General features: G+C 46.1%; 1 non-coding gene across 1 annotated transcript; it reads right to left on the bottom strand.

Annotated features, from left to right (window-relative positions):
- Positions 1–18879: 18879 nt before the first annotated feature.
- On the bottom strand, positions 18880–18986 carry LOC129659775 (U6 spliceosomal RNA). Its single transcript, XR_008718244.1, has one exon. It is a non-coding gene; the product is annotated as a U6 spliceosomal RNA (small nuclear RNA).
- Between the last annotated feature and the right edge of the window lie 2219 nt (positions 18987–21205).

Here is a 21205-nt window from a genome sequence, read left to right as displayed (position 1 = left end):
GCCCTTCGCAGGGTGCCTCCTGGGTCCCTGTAGGGGAGGTCACACAGTGAATGTCCAGCTCACCCTGCCTCCCTCCCAGTTTCTTCTCAAACTCCTGTTCTGGAAGTCTACAGAAACTTGTGGCCTACTTCCTTCAAGACAAAACCAAACCCAGCCCCAGCCACGGCTGCCCATCGTGGTAGGCAGTGTAGGGAGTGGTGGCCAGCGGTGGCCCCTGGGGACTGCCCTGGTGATCAGCTTCTGGAAGCCCCCTTGGGAGGCACAGCCCCTCCCCTTTCCCCGTGCTGGCTGGAGGTCTGCCTGACTACCCCACACTCGTCCTGCACGTGGACAGATGGAGGAAAGCCACAAGAGGGGACAGGGTGTGGACAGGCTGTAGGGAGGGTAGTGTCTGCCACGCAGGCTGCTGCCACAGGTTACTGTGGATGGCGCAGCTCGTCAGCTGCAGAGATTTATTTTCTTGGTTTTGGAGGCCGGCAAGCCCCAAATCAAGGTGCCAGTGATTCAGGGTGTAGTAGGGGCCCGATTCCTGGTTCCCAGACGGTCTACCTTTTGTTGTGTCCTTGTGTGGTGGAAGGGACAAGGGAGCTCTCAGGGGCCTCTTTTTTTAAGGGCACTGATCCTATTCAAGAGGGGATAGTGTGAATCCCTGCTCTAGCCCTCATCACATCCCAAAGGCCCCACTTCCAAATGCTGGGGGTTAGGCTTCAGTGAACAAATGTGGAGGGATACAGACGTTCAGTCTGCAGTAGGCGGCTGATGAGAATAAGGATTTATCAGCAACTCCTTTGGCAGAGACAAAGATGTATCAAATACTAAAATGATGTGTTTAGTCCATGTTTTTAGACTGGTAGGGTGAGAAGTTTTAACTAGTCCAGCCCATGGCATGGGAAAAATTGCCAACAGGAACATAGTTTGCACAGGTTTGCATATTAACAGATATTTGTAAAAGCCTGTATCTAAATTTTTGATGGATGTAGGAATTTCGGGGTGTCGGATGGACTTCCAGGGCTGGAATCCAGATTTATACCACGTGCAGTGGGAAATAAGATTCCACTTGCCTCAGTGGTCCAAGAACCAGTAGGCTGGGAGTTGGGTTGCCTGTGTATAAATGCTCCGTCTTGCTTCTCTTATTTCAAGCCTGTTCCACTTGGGCTTGAAAAAAAGGTTATTATCAAGGTTAATGCAAAAAGATGCCTGGGGCTTCTCAAAGGAGATTGTACAGCCGCCTCACGGGGCAGCTCCCTAGGCACCCAGAGCCTTTGTTTTCGACTTCCTCTCCTCTCTCGACTGACCTTTTGGAGGTTTTCAATAGAGAACGAAACAAAATAAAGCTGGAGCTGAGAGCCTGTGAGCAGACCTGTGGGTGGAAGTCCTGGTTTCCTTCTCAGCCCTGCAGGCAGAGAGAGTTCAGTCCCAGCTCCACTGTCTGGGGCGACTGAGAACTTGAACTTGGGTTCTCCAGGCAGGCCCTGCTCCCTTGGGTCTTCCGTCCCTCGCTTGGCCCCTGCCCGCCGTCCCCCTTCCCGACTGCCACCCCCTCAGCTGCCGCCCCTCCTCATTCCAGTCCAGTCCAGTCGCTCAGTCGTGTCTGACTCTGCGGCCCGTGGACTGCAGCACGCCAGGCCTCCCTGGCCATCACCAGCTCCCTGTTCTCTGCCTCTCTGGGTCCTGCTGGTTTTTCACCACCTTTCTCAGACTATTTCAGCCCACGCTCTGATGTAGCTGAAGGCCAGGATGTGTGTCCTCCCCCCCCGTAATCTTTCTGGGGAACCGTCTGTCTATTTCATCCCCAGAATGGTGCCTGATACGCAGTAGGAACTTTTTTTTTGAATGAGTGAAAATGTCACATAGCATCCTTTAGGTGCCGCGTGTACTGATCTGACGTATATCTGACCAGACAGCAGAGCTTCGAGGGGTGAGGGGCTGTGCTGTGTGTCTGCTCCGCACTCAGTGCTGGGGTGTCCCCCCACCCCGTGCTTCTCCGGCTGTGGACAGAGAGCTTGGGGGCTCGGCCTAGCTTCTTTTTTCTAAACATGTCCCAGTGAAAGGATATGGTTATTTGGTGGGAAAACCCTCGGGCACCCTTCTCTGCCTTCCTGAGAGCCTACCCCGATTTTTTGCTGGTGTTGGCCTTTAACAATCCTTGTAATCTTGTTCTCAGCACAGTGAGCTCTTTAATTCCCTTTAATGTTAAGCCTGTGCTTCCCTCAGCGGGCAGAAGGGAGACTGCTGAGTCACTGTTGCTATTTTTAAGTGAAGTCTTTCCTGTTTTTAATAAAGTAATGCATGTTGGTTGTAGAAAATCCGAAAAATGTGAAAGTATGGAGACAAGACTAAAAATTGTTGATAACGTCAAGGTTGTAGAAATAACCACCCAGCGACACATTTCCTTCTGTCATGTTGTTTTACACAGTTGGGATTGCGTAAATATGTGTGTTTGTGTCCTTTGTAAACATCACTGTAGCATGAATATTTCCCTTTGTCACTGGCAGTGTTTCCTAAACAATATTTTTAATGGCTGGGTTAGCTGTACTACCGTGCATGGTTTATATATCCTGTTTTATGACACTGTTTTGGTGTACAGTTTATATATTCTGTTTTACAACACTGTTTGGCAGCTCTGGAAATAATGCCATGGTGACTGTGAATCAGTGTGTTCCTCCACCAGAAGTTTGAGAGTGCTTGTCTCATCATCTCTATTGAACTTTCTCATCTTTGGTGATGAAAAATGACACAGCATTGCTATTGTTGAGTAAGGTTTAATGTTTTTTGAGTGTTTGTTGACTCTCTGGTTTTTGTTTTTTTCTGGGGGGGTGGAATGCCGTCAGTTCCTTTTTTCCCCATCGTTTTTAGTTTTGGTTTTTGTTTGTCAGTGTACACGAGCTCTTTATAAATAAAGGCTGCTGCCGTTTTGCTGTCGTAACGGTCATCATAAAGCATAAGCCTGTGGTGGCAGTGGGGCCCCTGAACCAAGACACAGATCTGGACTCAGTAAAAGTATGTGGCTTCACGTTTGTCACCAGAAGGAAAATACTCTCAGACTATTCATCTGAGGCACCTCGTTTTTTTTTTTGTTTTGTTTTAGTTTAAGCATCAATAGGATGATGGTTGGAAGTGGCACAGACATAGGGTCCCGGTCTTCTAAATTACATTCTTGCCATTTTCATGTTAAGAGTGAAACCTTCCTGAAGTCGTGTCTGAAGGATTAGAGCCCCGGCAGGTTGCCACCCTGCCAGTCCCTCTGGCAGCCCACGCCCTGAGTGCAGGACGCCCGACAGAGAGCGGTGCCCGGGGAGCTTTGCCCAGCATGGGTCTGTCCCTGGCCTCTCCCCTGACTGTAAGGAACACTGGAGAAGGGCTGACCGAGCAGGAAGGCCGGCTCTTGCCACCGACACTGGTTTGTTCACTTCAGATGGCTGGAGGCCCAGTGCATGCTCTCTCTAGTTGCAGAGTCAGAATGAACTTTCCAAACTGCCCATCGACCTTCTGTTACAGAGCAGGTCTGCAGCTACAATCTCCTGCTCCCAGACACTTTCTTATATACTGGGATATCTGCCAGCTTAATCATTATGTGCCTTGTATACAAATACTGATCATGCACTTATTTATAACTTCTGATTTGTCACCAGGTCTTCCCTGGTGGCTCAGTGGTAAAGAGCCCTCTTGCCAATGCAGGAGACGGGGATTTGATCCTTGGGTTGGGAAGATCCCCTGGAGGAGGAAACGGCAACCCACTTCGGTATTCTTGCCTGGAAAGTTCCATGGACCGAGTAGCCTGGTGGGCTACAGTCCGTGGGATGGCAGTGACTAAAACAAAAACACTAAAAACAATTTGTCACTGCTCTAATCATGGCTTCACATGTTCCATTTCCATCTGTCCCAACATGAGAGATGCCCACACAACTCCCTGTCTACACTGACTTAGCAAAAATACCCTCACACCCCTGTAGTCACTCATGTCATTCTGTTTTTTTCAATTCATTCTTCCTGCCTGAAGGTCTAATGATATTCAGTAGCAAGACTTCATATGTACAGTTGGGCCTCGTTTAGTTTCTCACCATTTGCCAGAGTTCACCACCTGTATGTCTGTCCCAAGTGACGCGTCCTGGGGGCCCCTGTACTGTCCCTCACAGCAGGCCACCAGGGGAAATTCTCCTTCATCCATGAAGTGTTTAATAAGCTCTTCTAGGTGCCCATGGGAGAGGCCGGCAAGTGTCTACAAGGGTGCCCTTCAGTCCCAGAGGGTGGGGACGAGACTGGAACGCCTGAATTCCTGGGCCGGGGAGGAACACAGTGTGCTGTGCCCGGCCGGTGTCCTGGAGCCTGTTACCCGGAGAGACTCTGGAGACCGCAGGTGTCCACTTTCCCGGTCGACGTCTGCAGTAATGTGGCCTTCCTCCTGCTTCCTCGGGAACAGGGCTCCCAGGGCTGTTAGTGCCCCTGTCGCCCCTGGACGCCTTCTCCCCTTTTTCCTGCTCTCCAGCCCCTCCCTCAGCTCCTGCCACGTTGGCTTCCTTGAGCATCCCCCGAAACCTTCAGACAGGCTCGGGCCTCTGTGCTGGCATGCCCCCGCCTGGAGTGTTCTTCTGTTAGCACGTGTCTGATGCCTCCCTTGAGGTCGCTGCTCAGAGATCCTTTTCTCAGTGACACCGTCCCTGGCTGCCATCTTGAACCTGTGACGGCTCCTCCACGGCACGCTGCCCTCTCTCGGTAGCATTTCCTACCATCTTAACATCCTAAATACTTTGTCTTCTGCCTACAGCCCTCAATAGAATGTAAACCTCATGAGGGTAAGGAATTTTATGTTATGAGAATTAGACAAAAGTCTATGGCCGTCTGTCTCTATCAAAATCTGTCTTTAACTGTTACACCCCCAGAACTCCCTGGCACGTCTGTGAATATCCACCAAACAGCCTCTGAATGCAGCGTGCACGTCCAGCCATGGCCCACAGAGCTTCATAAATGCCTCCCTCTGATTTTTTTGACCTACTTCTCTGTCCTGGCTCTCTTCCTTCAGGTCCTTCTCTGTTTATTTTTTTTCTTCTTCCTATTTCCTAAATGTCAGTTTCCTCAAGCTCATCCCCTCTTTCTCAGACGTGTGTAAGCCTTAGTTTCAGGGGCTGGACAGTGAGGCCACCTGCAAGGAGGGACTGCCGTGTGACTGACGGCTGAGGCTGCGGACCAGCCGCTGCCACGGCCCTGAGAACTGCCTGGTAAGACCTGGGTATTATCATTTGCTGCCATCGGACGCTATAGAGCTTGCAAGTTTTGTAGAACAGAAGCTCAAAAGAAAAACAAGTGGGTCTTCAGGTTGTTATGGGCTACAAATTCATCTCCTGGGCTTTTTCTTCTCATTAATGACTTAAGAAAGCTGTAGGGGACCATAGAGGGCAGAACTTGCTTCAAGAAGTCTTTGTGATCACTGGAAGGTGTGTCTGAGAAGGAATCTAGCTCAACTGAGGACTTAAATGATTAAATACTAAACTTCACAGTCTTTTTGCATGTTTACTCTGTGCCAGTCCAGTGTTAAGTTCACTGTGGGAACACATTTACTGTTATCATGTCCATGTTCCAGAGGGGAAAACGGAGGCTTCGTGAGGCTCAGTAGCTTCCCCAGGCGAGGCTGGTGCAGCCTGTCGGGCAGGACTGTGAAATCACTGTAAGAGCCTGAGCTCTGCCTCCCCAGGCCGGGCCCCCGCACATGTCCTCCCGTCTCACGCTCACATCCATAATGGGCAGATACCCCAGCATTTTCGTCTGGCACAGTGGGGAAGCTGTGGAGCAGTGTGGCTGAGCACCGACGTTGAAGCTGTGTCCAGGGTTCAGATCCCCGCTCTGCCATTGACTAGCTACATGAACGTCTCTCTGCCTAGGTTTTTCATCTGGAAAACGGGTATAATAATAGAACGTGTTTTGTAGATGTTGTGGAAATTAAATGAAGTGATTTACGTGCAGCCTGGGGAACATTACCTAGTAAGTATTACTTAAATTATTATCATGGTGGAGAGGAAGTTGAGGCTCAGAGAAGTGAGTTCTGGGGGAGACGCTGGGGCTGGTGTTCACGAACAGAGTGACCCTGGAGGGCCTGGCCTCACTGGTGTCTGGCGCCGATGGCTCCGGGATGGGGTTAGGGACATGGCGATCAAGCACGTGGACCTTAGTGCCAGACCAGCCGGGTTCAGGCCCTGTCCCGTCACTCACAGCACATGACCTTGAGCATTTCACAGGCTTGGCCGCGCCAATATCCCTGCCCTCAGAGCACCCGCTGGCCTGTTCCTGGGGGTTGTTGTGAGACTGAAGGGAGCTAATTTGATCCGTACAAGTGCACTGGACTGGTGCCTGCCATGGTGCTGCCCATGAGGCGGTGGTTCAGGGGAGGAAGCGGAGACGAGAGAAGAGCCAGGAGAGGCGGAGGGTGGGGCTGCAGTGGGAACGGAGAGGCAGCGAAGCCCAGGGGAGAAAATGCGAGCAGAAGAAAGTCAGAGAAACAGAGCCTGGCGGAGGAGAGGGCCGGCTTGCCAGAGGAGGCCCCGGCCCTAACGGGAGCGTGTCTGGCTGTGCACGACCAGGGACCAGTGTGTTCATGGTTTGGGTGTGGCTTTTGACAGAAGCAAACAAAAAGGGAAGAAGGAAGGGAAACGTGTCATATTTCCTCCAGCAGAAATGTGAGCCCAGGTTCTTGTTTCTGAAAACAAGGCCACAGAAGTGTTGCCCGAGTGTGTTAGGACGACAGCAGCACCCGGGTTTCAGAGGCTGCGTGGACAGCCAGGCCAACGGTGGCTTTTTATGGAACACCATGACGTCTGGATTTATTTAATTTTTCCATGTAAATAAAGCAGCTCGGCCAGCAGAAACATGACTACACCATGAGACTGCAGAGTGGAGCGCCCGCTGCCCCTCCGCCTCCAGCGAGCCACCGGGATAGACTGTTTCAGCGGCTCCATTAATATTAACTCGCTGTTGGTCCAGTCGTTTTGTTGCTCATTAGCCCTGCTGGCAAGCAGACTATCCAGCTGGGAACAAAGGTCAAAAAAAAAATTTTAGTTTGGGGGGAAAATCCTTAAAAATGAGGAAGTGCCTGCACTTTGGGACCCATTCTTATTTGGTTTTTATTGGGAGGACTTCACAGTGCAGTTTACAGGAGGCTAAGATTCACAGGACCCAGGAACTTCCCTGGCGGTCCAGTGGTTAAGACTTTGCCTTCCAATGCAGGGGGTGCAAGTTCGATCCCTGGTTGGGGGCGCTAAGATCCCACAGGGACCAAAGCATAAAACAGACGCAATATTGTAACAAATTCAATAAAGACTAAACATGGTCACATCAGGAAAAAAAATCTTAAAAAAAGATTCATAGGACCTAAAGGAGAGTTTGAAGACAGATAACAGTACTAGAAACCAGTGACTGCCTTTGGCTGTCCCTCTTCTTTAAAACCTTTGGGCCATAGCCTGTGGCCCGTGGGACTCCTTAGTTTCCTGACCAGGGATCACATGCACGCCACCTGCATTGGAAGTCGGAGTCTCAACCACTGGGCCCGGGGAGGCCTCTTCAGTAGCCCCTCTGGATTGTGCTGCTCCTGCCCTCTCTGCCTCCTGCACTTGCCCGGAGTCACTGTCCCCCTCGCACTGACCAGGCCTGGGTTTCATCCTGTGACCCCCGGGGTCACACAAGCAGGATGGTCCCCTGAGTCACAGGCCCTGGGCAGTCAGCAACACGCAGGGCGGCTGGGGCACCAAACACCAAGCACTTGTTTTCACAAAGCTAATTCTAAGTTTTGAAGCGATTTGGGAAAGCAGATAAACAGGATGGCGTGAAACAGAGAGCCTGGCAGCAGGAAATGATGAGCCTCCAGGGGAGGGCCTGTGTGCCAGGCATGCGTTTGATCCGTGACGTGAGGGCTTTGAAAGAGCCAGGCAAAGAGTCTTCCAGAAGGAGGGGGCAGTGGTTAGAGATACCGCGCTGGGAGAGGAGCAGACTGGGGGCGGGGTGGCAGCCTGCCGACCAAGGGGACAGGAGTGGGCGAGCGCACCCGGGTTCCTGGGGCCTCGGAGGCCAGGGTGAGAGGTGTGGATTACATCCTCACCTCAAGCCCCTGCTCCCCGAACCTGAGGCACGTGTCCCAGGAGGCAGGGCTGGGGGTGTGGAGAGCTCCTGAGTTGGGGTGGGGCAGTGCCGGGCCTCCTCTCTGGCAGGCCTGCCCAGGAGCCCTGCTTTAAAGCTAGTGATCGCAGTTTGCCCCCGCAGTCAGAAGGTAGGAGGAGGAGGAGGTGAAGACTGATAGACCGTCACTAAGCCTTAGTCCTTCAGTTTTGCCAAAGGTATTTTGCAAGTTGGCCAGAGGGAACCAAGTCTTCTAGGACTTGCCCTCCATGCCCACACAGGACGGTGCGCCTCTCATCTGGAGCCTGTTACGCACATAAAATGGCTTCATAACTCAAGCAAGATAACTCAGCCAGTCACAGACAAACTGAGCTGCACATGCGCTGAGGCCTCCTCCTCCGTCCCTCCGAAGGCGGATCTTCCCCTGGTCACTCCTGGAGGGGCGCTAACTGAGGCCTGGTGCTTGCCAGTGGGTGGGATGCTTGGGAAGGGGCTGAGGTTGCGGCTCCTGTGTGTTCTCTGCTCTGCCAAGGTCTCTGCTGTCAGACCTCCACCTCCCTCCTGCTGCCGAGTGGGCAGTAGGTCTGTGTCCTCACAGAAGATCTGGGGATCTCCTCCCAAAGCCCACAGGTTTTGGCTGATAAAGTTCATTTGTGTATTGAGGCTCATAAAATGAGGGGGCTCCAGTGGCCCGGCCCAGGTCACAAATCTAAACCCAAGTCAGCCTGCGCGAGAAACACCTGTCAAGGAAACCTAACATACACCACTCAGAGCGCTCCAGCAGCCTTAGCCAGTTCACCTTCCCTAGGAAGCAGGGCCTGCTGGCTATGAGGTCAGGGTGTCCTTACAAGTCATATGACCTCTTCCAGTGCTCTGTGGGACTCGCTCTTGTCCCAGTTCCCTAGGAAGGGTGCTCCCCTGCTCATGAGGTACTATGCTCCCTTGATCTGTGGCTTGTTTTCCCGTGAGTGAAGGAATGAGTCAAGTAGCCACTAAATTGTTTCAGGTTTGTCCTTTTGACAGGGCTGAGAAAACTAAGGTGTGAGTCCAGGGGTGCAGAATAAAGTGTCTCAGTTTTTATAGAACCTACTATAGAACCTGCTTTTGAGGATTAAACCTCCAAAGATACTTGTTATATATTACGTTACTTGAAGATGCAATTCACTGGAAGAGACCAAAAGCAGACTGATCACTGAGGTCACTGCAGTGCCCAGCTCCCAGGTAGAAGTAACTGAGGGGGAAGTGAGATCAACAGAAGAGGATGGACAGGGACTGGACGGACAGCTCAGAGAGCAGACTATCAGAAAAGCCATGCCTAAGAACACATAAGAGTGGCATTATAATTCAGTGGAGGGAAGGGCTTTCCTTTAACTCATGCTGAAGCAATTAGCTAAAACCATTTTAGGGACTCATCTCTCTCCACATACCAAAATAAATTTCACATGGACCCAGCAGTGAGATGTAAGGAACAAGCAGACAAAAAAGATCTAGAAAAAAGTAGATATTTGATTTATGAATGAAAAAAGAATGCTCTGAGCTTAAGAGCAAATTGAAACTACAAAGGAAAAATGGTACGGATTTAACCAGGAAAATATAAATTTCTATACAACAGAAACACAAAATTAAAAGTCAGTGAGCATGGAAAAATATTTGCAACCAATATGGAATGGTTAATATACCTACTATAAAAAAATCTTTATGCCAAAAAGTTAAAAAACATTTAATCCCCATGAAAATGGATGAGGCACATGAAGAGGTATTTCACCTGAGAAGGAATGCAAAGTAGTTAACTGTAAAAACCTCTTTTTTCCTTATTTGTATCCTCCACCAAACGTGCAAGGATTTTTCCCCCACCAGGAATTCTCTGCGACACCTGGATGTCCTGTAGTTCCATTCTGACTCTGTATACCTGGAGGTGGCACCTCCCACAGGCTGAGGGCGCAGAGCCCCCAGTCACAAGCCTGTGTCGTCACCTGTGCTTCTGACCAACCAGCGGCAGCTTGGAGGTGCCCATATCCCCCTCCTTGGGTCTGATTAATTTACCAGAGCGGCTCACAGAACTCAGGCCAGCAGTCTACTTTATTAGAGTACTGGTTCAACTTAAAAGGACACAGCCCGGGAGCAGCCACCCAGAAGACGCACGGGGCAGAGGATGGGGGGTGGGGTCGCGGAGCTGCCATGGCCTGTCTAGGCCTTTCACCCTCCCGGTGCCTCCATGCGTCCACCAGCCCAGAAGCCCTTGAACCCTGTCCTTTAGGGATGTTTTGTGGAGGTTTCATTACTCAGGTGTGATCAATGGAATCATTGACCCATTGGTGACATACTCTTATCTCCACCCACTCTCACCTCCCTGGAGGTTGGGGCTGAAGGTTCTAACCCTTTAAATATGTGGTTGTTTTCCCTGGCAACCAGCCCCTCTCCTTAGGGACTTTCCAAAAGTTGAGTCATTAACATAAACACAGAGGTGCTTGAAAAGGGTTTGTAGTGAATTAAAAAAGAAAAACAAAACCACCTTTACCTCTATTACCACTTAAGAAATGCCAAGGATTTTAGGAGCTCTGTGCCAGAAATGGGGACGGAGACGGAACATCTATTTCTTATTGTAAATCACTCTGTCACATTAACAAACATGAAAAAAATCTACACCTCAAGTAATATAATCAAAGATATGCCAAATAGTCTTTGAGTTTCCCTATCAAAACTGCAGATAAAAACACTCGATACCAAGAGTGCAATAAAACTGACATCTTCATAGAATAACGGTGGATGTGAAAATTCTTAAACTTTCTGGGAGGCAGTAGAGCAAAAAGCACTAAAACCACTAAAAATCATCATACCCCTTTGGGCAATTAATTCCCCTTATGAGTCAGGCAGCAATCAGAAATGCCATCAGTGATTTATATACAGGAATGTTTATCATAGTATTACTTTAGCCAAAAATGAGAAGCAACATTAGAATCAAATTATGACATATCAAGATAATAAAACTCTATGTAGCCTTTAGAAAAACCAGGTCTAAAATCACACTGTACAGTGTGACTGCAAGAAAGATACTAAGGAAATGTTCTAAAATGTTGATGTTAGTTCTGGTATCTTTGGGCATTATGGGCAAGATAATTCTTTTCTTTTCACATTAAAAATATTTCCAGAGTCATGCGTTCTATTTATGTAAAAGTGAAATTTAGAAAACAGTGTTAGCAATTAGATAAAGCAGGTGGGTTGGCCGGAAAGAGTGTTGAGAAAGGGGAATATGCAAAATCAAAAGGAGACTGTCATAGGCACGGATTCAGGAGTTTGGGAGAGATGAGGTTTAGGAAGAAGATACTGAAAAATGCACTTCAGTTGTCACGAGGGAGGAAGGAAAGACAATCCCAAATACATATGTGTTTACCTTTTCCCAAGGAGCGTTTGATTTTACAGGTGAAGAAGCTAACTGGAAATTTTAGGGGAAACATCTGCACCAACAGAACTAAAATCCCACCGTAAATTTCCATCAAGTTGTGAAAAGCAATGTCGTCTAATAACACCAGGTCTAAAAATCTCTTAGACCCTCCTGTCTTCTTTCTGAGTCGAGAGCACAGGTTTTTCTAACAGTCTTAGTCCACAGTGTGTATTTTCAGGACTCATGGTATTCCTGTTTAGCTACTGCAAGTCTGTGATCTGCCTTTGTTTGGCCGCCTATTTCCACTTCATGCGCCATAGACGATTTGTATAGACTCAGTGCAAAATCCCACTGCCCATCGCTGTCCTCTGCATTTCTAACCAGTCATACAGGCATTACCTGCACCGTTTTAGAGGCCACAGGCCCACAGGCTGATGCTGAAGGGAGTAGGGGGAAGGAGGTGGGGAGAGCTGAGCTCATGGAGGTGGGTCATCTGTGGGGGTGGGGCGGTGGTCCCCAGACCCTGACTACCGGTTGTTTTCTCGGTCCGTGGCTGGAATGCAGGGTCTGAGAGGAAAGCCCACTTGTCTTCAGAGCAGCAGGCATCTGGGCGAGCTGTTGGGCACACAAGGCAGGTACTTACCGAAAAGAAGATGCAGAATGCACAAAGCGCTCTTCAAGAGGAGGAGCAGGAAATCAGGTTCGGTGGATTCTTCTCTCTCGCTGGCTTCCTAGTGTCCAGCCTCCAGAATCCAGGCCGGTGGAGAGGGGCCGGCAGATCAATGCAGCCCCAGGCTTATGACTGGCTGGGAGGCACGTCGTGCCTAAGTAAACAGCTCTCTGAACTTTGGCACATTTCTGCTGACTGATGACACTGTCCCCTGATTTCACTTTCATTTCTTGCCGGTGGCTTGTGACTTTTCAGAAAGAAAGAATGTAAACAACATTGCTCTTCTCCAAACCGGGCACTTTACCCACACCTGAGCCAAACAGCAAACCTAAATAGCCAGGTAAGTGTCTGGATGATAACACACAGTGATTCCAGAAAGGAGACTGGCCAAGATGCTTTCAAAACTCCTCATGTTTTAAACCAAGATAAACACAACCTAGAATCTTACTCAGAAGGGACCCTCAAGATGGACTAGTCCAAGATCCCAGACCCCGCTCACCTCGGGGAAGCACCTATGCCTCTGTCCTTGCCTTTTCAGAAATCAGCTTTGTAGGATGACTAGGGGTCCCTGGACACAAAACGGTGTCTTCTTAGCGTCCTCACCAGGGTGTTTAGGCCCATGCTAGAGCAGCTGGAACATCTCCTTTCAAAATAAGAGCAGAATGGAGCTCTTATTTTTGTAATTATAGGGGCTCCTAGCCAGAGTTTAAAAATTGCTTTCTGTGCTCACATGACCAGCTGGAAATTCCGATTTGGGGTTAAGCTCGGTTAAGTCAGTAGACAGCTACCTAGTAATATTGCTGAATCCTTCAGGGTTCCTCTTCCCCTCCCTGTCCTTCCTGGAAAGGACTTCTTAGAACTGCTGCATTTCTTTTCCCCCTTTTTATTTTCTTTAAAGTCAAACCCTAGAAAGAGGTGATGTGATCTAATGAAAAGAAGAACAGAAACCCTGGGATCAGGGAGCTGTGCTGCAGGTTAGCAAATTATTTAACATCTCTGAGCATCAGTTTCTCATCTATAGAATGGAAACAATACCTACTTTGCATGGCTGTTGTGGAAATTGGAGATTATGCATCAAGGTTCTTAGTACAGTACTGGGCACACAGTAATGATAACTGTTACTATTAAAAGCAGGATTTCTGAATGTCTCCATAGCCTTCATAGTAATGCCTTCAAGGCAGAGACAAAATGAATTCTTTTGTACTAGTATAAACTAGTCATGAAAACTGAACACTGGTGAATGAAGTGACAGAGAATAGGAGAGATAGAAGTATACATTTAAAATTTTTATTTGAAGTTAGAATGCACACAGTTTTTAGAGTCAAGAGTTTGTTAAGCTTGTTATGGAAAACAGCAGTCCCACATTATCCCCTTCTTCTCCAGGGTAAGCACCTCAGCTATTTTACCTGATTCTCTAGGTATTTACGTTTACATTTACATTCAGTTCTGTATGTAACATGCTTGTAATGGTACGACTTGGTTCTTCAGTTTCAAGCATAATTTTTATACATGCTTTCTTCCTCCTCACTTCTGTTCCACAAGTACAAGTCCTCATTCCCTCTTTCAAGTTGGTCATTATTTGTCTAAACTGATACTTAGTGTCTACAATATTATAACTATGTAAATACCATATATCAATAATCTCAGATATGCAGATGACACCACCCTTATGGCAGAAAATGAAGAACAACTAAAGAGCCTCTTGAAGAAAGTGAAAGAGGAGAGTGAAAAAGTTGGCTTAAAATTCAACATTCAGAAAACTAAGATCATGGCATCTGGTCCCATCACTTCATGGCAAATAGATGGGGAAACAGTGGAAACAGTGACAGATTTTATTTTGGGGGGCTCCAAAATCACTGCAGACAGTGACTGCAGCCATGAAATTAAAAGACGCTTGCTCCTTGGAAGAAAAGTTATGACCAACCTAGACAGCATATTAAAAAGCAGAGGCATTACTTTGCCAATAAAGGTCCATCTAGTCAAAGCTATGGTTTTCCAGTGGTCATGTATGGATGTGAGAGTTGGACTATAAAGAAAGCTGAGCACCAAAGAATTGATGCTTTTGAACTGTGGTGTTGGAGAAGACTCTTGAGAGTCCCTTGACTGCAAGATCAAACAAGTCCATCCTAAAGGAAATCAGTCCTGAGTATTCATTGGAAGGACTGATGTTGAAGCTGAAACTCCAATACTTTGGCCACCTGATGCGAAGAACTCACTCCTTGGAAAAGACCCCAATGCTGGGAAAGATTGAAGGCGGGAGCGGAAGGGGACGACAGAGGATGAGATGGTTGGATGGCATCATCGACTCAATGGACATGAGTTTGGATAAACTGTGGGAGTTGGTGATTGACAGGGAGGCCTGGTGTGCTGCAGTTCATGGGGTCGAAAAGAGTCGGACGTGCCTGAACAACTGAACTGAACTGAAATACCATGTATAGTAGCTGAGCCAGGTGGAAAATGATGATTTCCTTTGTTTTCCTGCATGAATGTTTATCTTATTCTTCAGGCACTGCTCGCCTTAAGTCTCTGTCTGTTCCCTTGGTTTTCTGTGTGTTCTATTCTAACCCGGCCCTGACGTCTGCACGGTATTTTTCTCTTTTCAAGGAATTTATATGCATGGTGTCTGATCTTCTCCCAGGATAATCTCCCCCAGTGCCTTCCAGCCTGCTCCAGTCTGGACTGATACCCAGCTGTCATCCTGCCATTTCATTTCACCACCACCATCCTGGGGTTCTTACTGCCTCTGTCCAATGTTGGATCACGTATTTCCTGCATCAAAGGCTTTTTTCAATCTATTCTTTATCTGCTCTTAAATTTGATCAAATATAGAAGAATATAGAATTTTAGGTTAAAAATAATTTGCCTTTAAAGTCTCGTTCCATTCCATCTAGCTTTCACTAAAGTTGAGAAGGTTAAAGCCATCCTGTTTTCTGGCTTCCAAAACGGCCTCCTGTCCTAGTCTCATCCTTGCAGCTTTGTCTTGTAAGATGACATTGTTATTTTAGTAGGTTTTTGAGAAGGAACAAAATTAAATATGTGTCCAGTTTGCTAGTTTTTACTGAAAGTCTAATTTTTTTTCTTTTAAACCCTAGGAGAGTGCTCTCTGGCTCTCTCTCTGGTTTGCTCTGGCGACACAACGGCCTTCTGAGCTTGTTGCTTTATCAAACTCCTGTGTGTGCTGTGCTTAGTCACTCAGTCGTGTCCGACTCTCTGTGACCACATGGACTGTAACCCACCAGGCTCCTCTGTCCATGGGATTCTCCAGGCAGGAATACTGGAGTGGGTAGCCATGCCCTCCTCCAGGGGATCTTGCCTACCCAGAGATTCTTTACCGTCTGAGCCACCAGGGAAGCCCCAAGAATACTGGAGTAGGTAGCCTATCCCTTCTCCTGGGATCTTCTGAATTCAAGAATCAAACCCAGGTCTTCAGCACTGCAGGTGGATTGAGCCACCAGGGAAGTCCAATCAAGCTCCTAGGCTCCCCTTAACTGCTAACCACCCACATCTCCATTGTTTTTGACAGCATCCTTAGGAACTTCTCCACATTCCATCTCAAACAAACCAGTATAAGAAGGGGGAACTCCAGAGCTCTCTGCCTTGGTCACACTGCACAGAGTGGCGTTTCCCTCACTCTCCACTGGGGTGAAGGGCCAAGTGGGTTGTGGTTTAAGTGCCATGAACTCTCACTGCCCTTACTGAGATTCAGTAGACTTTTTAAAATAAATGTTGCTTCACTTGTTATTTGTTGTTGGGACAGTTTCTTTTTAGAAAAATATTTATTTATTTGGCTTTGCTCGGTCTTAGTAGCGGCACGCGAGATCTTTAGTTGTGGCGTGTGGGATCTAATTCCTTGACCTGGGATTGAATCCTGGCCCCCTGCATTGGGACTATGGAGCCTTAGCCATTGGACCACTAGGGAAGTCCCTTACGATGATTTCTAAAGACTTTTTTTTTTTTAAACCAGTTTTGGTATTCTCACTGGGGAGTGGATGGAGGGTTTTCTCAGGTTGTAGTTCTAGAACTGGATTTGTGCCCCTTTATTATTTTTTACAGGGAAATTTTTTAACTGCATAAAATCTAAAGACATTTAGATAGCAAAGAATATCATGAACAAATCTGAAATTATAAATTGCAGAAAATTACAAAATAAGAAATAATGGTTGTAAATTAATAAAAGTACTGATAAGTTTAACTGGGGATGTCTTTGTGGTTGTTTAGGTTTTTGTTTTCTTGAAGCTGAAAAACCAGTAACAATTTATTGAGGTAAATATTAAGCTACTTATATAGACTTCTAATAGATACATATATTGTAATAGTCTTTTGTCCCCCCTCTGTTTCAAATATCTCCATCTAGTTTTGTAAAACATTGATGATGGTTTAATTAAGAGTAAAAATACAATACTTATATCTTCTAATTCTAGGGGGCTTCAGTTCAGTTCAGTTTAGTCGCTTAGTCCTGTCCGACTGTTTGCGAACCCATGAATCGCAGCACGCCAGGCCTCCCTGTCCATCACCAGCTCCTGGAGTTCACTCAGACTCACGTCCATCGAGTTGGTGATGCCATCCAACCATCTCATCCTCTGTCGTCCCCTTCTCCTGCCCTCAATCTTTCCCAGCATCAGGGTCTTTTCAAATGAGTCAGCTCTTTGCATCAGGTGGCCAAAGTATTGGAGTTTCAGCTTCAACATCAGTCCTTCCAATGAACACCTAGGACTTATCTCCTTTAGGATGGACTGGTCAGATCTCCTTGCTGTCCAAGGGACTCTCAAGAGTCTTCTCCAACACCACAGTTCAAAAGCATCAATTCTACAGTGCTCAGCTTTCTTTATAGTCCAACTCTCACATCCATACATGACCACTGGAAAAACCATAGCCTTGACTAGACGGACCTTTGTTGGCAAAGTAATGCCTCTGCTTTTTAATATGCTGTCTAGGTTGGTCATAACTGTTGGCTTCTTACTAAAAAATATATCACAGAAGCACCTACTGAAGGAAAACCCAAGGGACTTTGCTTCAAGTAGGCAGAGAACACTATCAGAGTGCTGCTCCAGGAGCAGCTGGACGGCTAGTTCTGTGGCTGTCTGAAGGCCCTCTGTGGCTCCAAAGGCACAGATGCCAGACCTCTGGCTGTTAGGATGCCATGGACCACACTGTCTGCTTCTTCCCCTGTGGAGTGAGTACATCTAAAACAAACAAGTGCCTGGCATGCACACTAGACCATCGGTGAGGCAGGGCAAGGGAGGCCTAGTTGAATAAAGCGTTACACGCTTTGTTCTGTTCACTGTTGCACACATAGAAAGTGATATTTGTCCTGTGGGTCAGGGAAAATGTAAAAGGCTGACAGTAGTCAGAACCCACAGCTCTGGCTACTCTGGGCCCCACCTGATGTTGCACAAAACCAGAGAACAGAGTGGTGTTGCGCTGTAACCTGTTCTCTGAACACAGGCATGTCAGGGCATGGTGGTGAGACGTGCCGGAGTAGAGGACGCACGAGCCACATTCCTAGGTGAGGCTTCTTCTCCAGATTTGGAATTTCCTTCTTTCTCAGCCTTGAAGTCTGATCCTGCCTACAGAGGTTTCAGGGATCTCTCTTCTCTGTAGGCCCTTTTGAGCCTGTGTCGGTCAGTGCAGAAGAGCCGGGTCAGAGAAATGAAGGGCCTCCCCCAGGGTGTTTCCTCACTAATCTGGAGTTCAGTTAGAACTCAGGAAAAATCAAGAGGAACTGTTGATGTCTTCACCTTTTGTGTCATTTCAGTGGACCCTTGTCGTAGTTCAGTCCAGGTGTTCTCAGATGGTATGACTCTGCCCCAGGTGCCTGCCCTCAGGTGGCCCATCGGCACAGAACTGTCGTCTTCAGAACTGTTGTTACTCTGCTGAGGGAGTGCGTCATTCTATCAGTGAACTGTGCCATCTTTTATTTCTTTAAACAGAACCTTACTCTCTTGGTATCTCTCTAGCAGACTCAGACCCAGAGTCTCTCTTGTCCATCACGGAGGACTCTTCCATGAACAGTTCTCTCCTCACAGACTTTTCCCAAAGAAGAAAGGATAGAACAATCTGCAGAGACTGGTCTGGGAATCCTGGAGGGGCCTCTAGGATTTGGGTCAGTGGTCCACCTAGGAATGTGGAGAACAGAGGCTCTTACCAGGCTCGGAGGTGAGGGGTGAAGATGGCCAAATGCTTGATGAAGTGATAGTTGTTTCTTTGTTTATAGTTTATTTATTTGAAAGACAAATTGCCAACTAGGAGTTCATAACATGTTTCTGAAAGTAGAGAATTCGGCTATGGTAGTATAGAAGGAGATGTTCCTATGAAAAAACAATGACAAGTAAACCCCTTTTATGTGCAGAAAGGGTACCCACCTTTCTGGGATAAAGGTGAAATACAACTTTTTTGGTGATAATGGGCAGATCATTCTTATCTTAAAAGCCTAATTATAAAAGAACAATTTAATGGTATCAGGATGAAAGCCCTAGAGTTAGTGTATGTCTTTGTTTCCTATTATAAAGCCCTTCTGCCAAGGTCAGTAGCATCAGTGCCAAGTCAGAAACCCAGGCTCTACCAGGCATCACTGTTGCCTTGTGTGGGGAACCAAAGATGGTACAGAATCTGGGTCACGTCTACAGAGAGGATGGGGTCACAGCTCATACTTAGCCCACCTATCACAGTGGCCTTCATTTGAAAAGTTTTTTCTTTTTTGCCAGACATGGGAAATTCAGGTTTGCCAATACCACACTTGTCTTTTTTTATGGAGCACTTCATCCTTGCTCAAGGGCCATGCTCATCTTCTCTGTATCATTCCAATTTTAGTATATGTGCTGCTAAAGCGAGCACCACACTGTCTTGATTAATGCTCTTTTATAGATGATAAGTCTTTTAAGTCTTGGAGTCAAATAGCATCAGTCCTGTCACTTCTTCTGCCCTTTCGATGTTGTGTTGGACATTCTGAATCTTTAATCTTTCTATATAAACTTTAGAATCAAGTTGGTTGATAATTTGCTAGAATTTTGATTGGAATTTTGCTGAATCTGTAGTTCAAGTTGAAAAGAACTGACATCTTAATGGTAGTGAGTCTTCCTATCCATGTATACATGGAATATTTCTCCATTTATTTACTCTTTGATTTCTTTCATCAGAATTTTGCAGTATTCCTTATGTAAATCTTGAACAGTTTTGATTTATACCCAAGTATTCGAATTTTTGGTGCTGATGTAAATGGTATTGTGTTTTTAATTTCAAACTCTAGTATTCATTGTTGGTGTATAAGATGGTGACTTCTGTATATTAACTTTGTATCTTGTAATCTTGCTATAATTGCTTATTACTTCCAGCAGGTTGTTTTTTGTTGATTCTTTGGAATTTTCTACATAGACAACCATATATTCTATCAACAAATACAGTTTTATTTCTTCCTTAAATTTTCTTATCTTATTGAATTACCTAGTGCTTCCAGTATGATGTTGAAAGGGAGAGCAGACACCTTTGCCTTATATCTTAACAGGGAAGTATCTAGTTTCATCATTAAATACAATGTGAGCTGTAGATTTTTTGGTAGATATTTTTTCATCAAATTGAGTAGATTTCTCTCCACTCTTAATTTGCTGAGTGTTTCTATTCATGAATGGGTGTGGGATTTTGTTCAGTTCTTTTTCTGTATATATTGATGTTATACAATTTTTCTTCCTTATTCTGTTGTTGTGAGGGATTATATCAGTAACTGAATACTGAATCAGGCTTGCATACCTAGATTTTATAAAGCCTACTTGACTGTGGTATAGAGTTCTTTTTATACATCATTGGCTTCTATTTTCTAATGCTTTGTTGAGGATTTTTGCTTCTATGTTCACAGAAGATATTGGTCTGTAATTTTCTTTTCTTGTAATATGTTTGTCTGGTTTTAGCATTAGGGTAATGCTGGCCCCATAGATTATGTTATGAAGTAGGCTTTTTGCTTCTATCTTCTGGAAGAGGTTGTAGGGAACTGGTATAATTTCTTCCTTAAATTTTTGGTAGAATTCATCAGTGAACTTGTCTGGGCCTGGTGATTTCTCTTTTGGCAGGTTATTATTTATTGATTTAATTTAATTCATATAGGCCTCTTTAAATTGTCTATTTCTTTTTGTGTGAATTTTGACACATTGTGTCTTCCAAGGAATTAGCCCATTCCATCTAGGTTATCGCATTTCTGGGTTAAGAGTTGTTCATAATGTTCCTTAATTATCTTTTTAATTTCTATGGGATCAATGTTAGTGGCCCCACTTTTGTTTCTGATGTTAGTAACTTGTGTCTTTTTTCTTAGTTAACATGGCTAGAAGTTTGTAAATTTTATTGACAATGGAATTCAGTGCTGAAAAGAAATGAGTTATCAAGCCATGAAAAGACATGATAGAACTTACATGAATATTACTAAGTGAAAGATGCCAATCTGAAAAGGCTACATACTTTATGATTCCAATTATATGATATTCTGGAAAAGGCAAAACTAGGGAGGCAGTAAAAAGATCAGTGGTTGCCAGGGTTTGAGTGGGAGAGAGGGATGAATAGGCAGAGCATCAAGAACTTTTAGGGCAGTGAAACTAATTTGTATGATACTATAATGGTAGATACATTTCATTATACATTTGTCCAAACCCATAGATACAACACCAAGAGCGAACCCTGATGTAAACTATGGACTTTGGATGATAATGAGGTATCAGTGTAGGTTCATCAGTTGTAACAAATGAATCATTCTGGTGGGATGGTGATAATAGAAGTCTACCTTCTGATTAGTATTGCTGTGAACCTAAAACTTATCTAAAACATAAAGTCTATTAAAACCAAAACCAGAACATAACAGTTACTCTTTTAATACCCCAGTGAGCTCTCCTTGAACCCTCTTTGGCCATTGGAAATATTGTTGAGAGTACATTCCCCAACCTCAGATCTTCCTAGTTGCATCTTGCTCCTGGGACCTAATGAAGCTTGTGGCCTGTAACTAGCTCTCCTGATTCTCAGTGGCTTTATCCTGTAGTGGCCACCATTGTTGACCTGCAACTCCAGGCAGATTGACT

This window comes from Bubalus kerabau, chromosome 8 (assembly GCF_029407905.1).
Source record: "Bubalus kerabau isolate K-KA32 ecotype Philippines breed swamp buffalo chromosome 8, PCC_UOA_SB_1v2, whole genome shotgun sequence".
In the NCBI taxonomy this organism is placed as follows: Eukaryota; Metazoa; Chordata; class Mammalia; order Artiodactyla; family Bovidae; genus Bubalus; species Bubalus kerabau.
Note: the sequence above shows the minus strand (reverse complement) of the source record. Positions and strands in the feature narration are given on the sequence as shown.